At 45.8% G+C, this 5,000-nt stretch overlaps 1 protein-coding gene across 1 annotated transcript in view; it reads right to left on the reverse strand.

Moving 5' to 3' along the window:
* The window catches only part of emilin1b (elastin microfibril interfacer 1b), a 79,938-nt gene that overhangs the window by 26,148 nt on the left and 48,790 nt on the right, over positions 1–5,000 (reverse strand). The window lies entirely within an intron of this gene.

Genomic DNA, 5,000 nt, shown 5'->3' on the forward strand with positions numbered 1-5,000 from the left:
AAAGAGAGAGAGAGAGAGAGAGAGAGAGAGAGAGAGAGAGAGAGAGAGAGAGAGAGAGAGAGAGAGAGAGAGAGAGAGAGAGAGAGAGAGAGAGAGAGAGAGAGAGAGAGAGAGAGATGGAGAAGGTAAGACTGGGAAGGAGAGAGAGAGAGAGCTAGGAGAGAGGAGAGAGGTGGAGGTGGGGAGAGTTGGATGAGGGGTGAGTGGGTCAAATAAAGAAGAAGGGGATGAATGAGAGGGAGAGAAGATAGAGCAATGAAGAGGGAGAGAGGGGTGGAGAGGAGGTAAAGTAGGGGAGGGAGAAGTGATGGGGTAGAAGAGGAGTGGAGGAGGAATAGAAGAAGAGGTGGAGGGGGAGAGGGGATAGAGAGAGAAAGAGAGCAGTGGAGAGGGATACGGAAGAGTGCAGGGGAGAGAGAAGTAAAAGGGTAGAAGAGGAGAGGAAGAAGAGGAGGAGGAGGAGAAGGGACATAGAGAGAAAGAGAGCAGTGGAGGGGGATACGGAAGAGTGCAGGGGAGAGAGAAGTAAAAGGGTAGAAGAGGAGAGGAAGAAGAGGAGGAGGAGGAGGAGGAGAAGGGACATAGAGAGAAAGAGAGCAGTGGAGGGGGAGACGGAAGAGTGCTGGGCAGAGGGGAGTATTGCGTCATGGCTTCTGATACACGACAGCCAGCGACCTGGCCTTGGGTTTCTCCCCGAGTTTGGTTTCGGTCTATCGGCAAGACCAACAAACCTGCCACACCATTGACGGAGATTAGACACCACCGCAACCTGTGGAGGCCTTAGCCCTGACGTCAGCCATGCAGGTTCACAGAGTGTGTACACACGATCAATCTGCCCTCACGAGTAGGGCTGGGTATCGTTTTGTTTTTTTTCGATACGGTGCCAATTTCGATACTTTGGTTTCGATACCGGTGCTTTTCGATACTGTTTTTCGATACCTGTTGTTTTGAAGTTAATCTCATTATGAAGAACCCATAAGATCACCAAATTCTAAATTTTCACAAGTAGTATTGTGCATACGGTGAGTGCATTTCAGTCATATTAAAGAATGTTATTACAGATTACTCAATATATATCTTCAGTTCAAATGAAATATAGAAGATGATTTCTAAGTAGCCTAGGTGTTGAGTAAGTAGGCAGGAGTACAGTTGGATGACAGTTAGCTCAGCAATCACTGAGTAGCCTACTTCAATTGCTATGTAGCCTACTATTGTCATAATCTCGAGGCAAACCTAGGCTAGGGCTATTGTTATTTCACAAATTATTACTAGATAGCCTATTGCAGCAAATATTCACGTGGTTACTAATTTTCCACCAAAACCCAAATCAGCCATGTAAATTATTTAGTAATCTCAACTTCATAGAGCAAAAGAGCATTAGACACATAGGCCTACACACTTCCAGGTGCAGGTTGCTCTCTCTCTCTCTCTCTCTCTCTCTCTCTCTCTCTCTCTCTCTCTCTCTCTCTCTCTCTCTCTAGAAGCTTCTGCGTATTTGCTTTTGAATTCACGTAGCTACACGCTCTCCTTCACCTGACCGCTTGACTCACTCATACATAACCTGCAGATTGGGAAGACCAGACATCCCAATGAAAGTCCAATAAGTCTCCCTGATATTTGATAGTGGTTCTCCGATGCCCGCGAGTCAGATAAAGCATTCCTGATTTTAGACTATGCAAGTTCGCGTTTTTTCAATTGCCAATGCGGGAAAGAGGAATATAATGACTCGTGCGTCATGCGTGGGGTACTTGAAATAGATTACGTGCACTTCGTAGGGCGCCCTGCAAAAGTCCTGGGTAAAAAAAAGCAGGCAGTTATATACAGACTGGACGACAGAAAGGGCATTGACAAACAATGTAACACTAATTTGTAAATGTGTTGGTCGGGGTGTCCGGGGTTGATAAGCAGCTCCCTGTAATAAGTTTTTGGAACTTGGGATGTCTGGGAGACGCTATCTTAACGCTGTATGTCGAGTGGGTCTTTTAGCGTTGCCCTCCGCGGGAACACGTTTCAAATCTCCGCACTTTATTAAACCTCTTAGCGATCGCCCACACATTGATTCTTATCAAAACTACAGTAGCCGTGCGCAAGTGGAGAGGAGAGTGCACACTCAAGGAGGTTTTAAACGACAGCATCAGACGAAGATTGGCGCGACGGTAGTTCTACCACTATTATCATGACTGCACAAACACACACGTATTCGTTGGACAAAAGGGTTGTTGAACATGTTTCAAAATTAACACCTCAGCACAACACAGCTTCAACGTCAACTGAACAGGACTCTGCTGATTGAGCCGCGCCCGCGCCAGGCACTGCCTGAAGAGACAAACAGGGCAGCAGCGCATATAGGCCTAATCTTCTATAGAGTTCAAGAAACACTTACTAACAAATACAAATTCATTTCAAACAATAATATTTTTAATGTCCATTCGTCCATGGCTTGTAAATTTCAGCGCAGCTTTCGGCTCTTAGCCTTGATTTGGTGCGTTAATGTTTCGCCAAGTCGTGTTGCCGTCTTTCGCAGGGACAGCTTTGTCACAAATGGAGCATCTGGCTCTATTTGTGTCCAGTCACACGAGCAAAGTTTAACCACACTTTAGATCTCAGCAAGTCTATCAGGGCTGCAACTAGCTACAACTGCAACTACAACTAACTGCAACTAGCTACAACTAAGTTCGCCTACAACATATCCTCACCAACTGTCAGCTGTTAGAGTAAACAAACGCTAGTACTTTTTGAATGAATGAAATGTCTCGTGCTCGTCCCGCCCACCCAGGTCCTTCGAAGCCAATCACAAATGACAATTTCACCGGACTACATGGCTATTGGTTCACAGATTTACTATTGACACAGGGACTGTTGAAACGCACAAAAGGTATCGAAATAAGGCACCGTTTTTTTGTTTTGTTTTGATATTCGATACTATGTGGCTTTTCGGTCGGTGCCAGGACCGGACCGAAATTCGGTACGCAGCCCTACTCACGACGTCTGACAAACTCAAACTACACTTCCAGCAGTGAAGTGCTGATAAGAAAGGCGGGCAAACAGGACACAGACACGCACACCCGCACACACACATGCACACACACACACACACACACACACACACACACACACACACACACACACACACACACACACACAAACAGCCAGGCTACCCCCAACACCCCCCCCCCCACCACCACCACCACCACCACCACACACACACACACACACACACACACAAACACACACACACACACACACACACACACACACACACACACACACACACACACACACACACACACACACACACACACACACACACACACACACACACACACACACTCACACACACACAGGAAAGCAAGCATGCAAGTATGCATACATGCATGCAAACTGGCATACACACACACTCGTATGCATAACGTATGCACGGACACATGCACTGACTATCTGCTCTTATTCACCTGCAGGTGGGGATAATCATACCAAACTTTCATACGTTTCCAGAAGCATAACAATTTCGAACATTACAAGTCCATTATTTAGTTTGCGTTCAGTCATTTTCTTAATTCTGCCTTAGGCCTGCATGAAATACAGTATGAACAATTCATTTCATTTGGATGAGTGTAAAAGAGGGAGAGAGGGACAGAAAGAGAGGGAGAGAAAGAGACGGAGGGAGAGAAGGATTGAGGTAATCCTCCACAAATAATCCCATCTCCTGTGAAAGAGGCTTTCTTTGGCCAAGAGGCCACACTGAATCCATGACTCACTGTCCATGGTCAGAAAAAAACAAGCTGGCTTCCTTCTCAAAGGAGCACAGTCAAGGATGACCGAAGCCTTCCGAATCCTTTTTAAAGTCTCTTTTATTTTTATTTTATGGTGCAGAAACTAAAAAGAATGCCAAACGTACTCAGAGATCTCAGGTCATCCGATATTCAGTGCTCACAGTCCAGGATCACAAGATCAGAAAAACAGGTACCGGCAACAATCTGCCCTGCAATCGGAATGTTTTAGAAGTTTTTTTGTTGTAAATTTATTCTCCATACATATACAATAAAAAAGAACTTTAGATTGCCCCGGTCATCTCAGCCTAGTTTTCTGGTGATTTACACAAGGACGTGCCATGCTCAGGGGCCCTCGGTCACAGGGGAGGGGAGGGAGGATGGGGGAGAGTGCTGTGGATTCATTCTCCAAAGCTACCTGTCACCTATGAGTCTAGCTCCTCGTGAGCCCGTGAGTTTACATAGGGGAATGTAGACTTTTAGGTGCTCATGGCCCTAAACCACAGTATCAAAAAAAAACTAATTAGAAGACTTTTTCCACCTCAAGGATAACTGGAGCACTTTTACTGGAGCACTTTCACTTTTTCACTGGTTAATTTATGGTGGTTACTAGAGTAGAATGAAAATAACTTACAGTACTGTACGAGTTCTACAGTCTGATAATTTACACAAGGAGAGTGCCATGCTCAGGGGCCCCCTAGTCCACAGGGGAGGATTGGGGGGAGAGTGCCTGTGATGACGCACGGCCCACAAACCCACCTGTCGGTGTGGGCAATCAAACATGTGACCCTTTGACTGCAGTTCCAACTCCTCCTCACTACACTGCACTGCAACTCCTACAACTTGTACAAACCACAAAACATGGGTCTTACACTGCAGCCGTGGGTACCCTCGCTGTGATTCAGAGCCAGAAGCAGGCAAACTGGACTGAGAAAGTATATTCTCTTCATTACGCCACACCCTCTACAGTATGCCTGTAAGATCATTCTGATGAATGCATTACTTGCATTACTTATTCTCACTAACATACACGTACTAAATTATTTGTGCTGATTCTGACCTCCCAAATGTTTCATCCAAAGTTTGCCCCCTGCTTCCATGCAATTGCTGATTTTAGGCTCTATTCCACTGACATTTTTCTGGTAGTCCTACAGCTCGACACAGCACGACACAGCTGCCACTTTTTGCTTTTCGATTGGGCACAACACAGCTCAATCGTAAAGCAAAAAG

Source organism: Engraulis encrasicolus, chromosome 19 (genome assembly GCF_034702125.1).
Source record: "Engraulis encrasicolus isolate BLACKSEA-1 chromosome 19, IST_EnEncr_1.0, whole genome shotgun sequence".
In the NCBI taxonomy this organism is placed as follows: domain Eukaryota; kingdom Metazoa; phylum Chordata; class Actinopteri; order Clupeiformes; family Engraulidae; genus Engraulis; species Engraulis encrasicolus.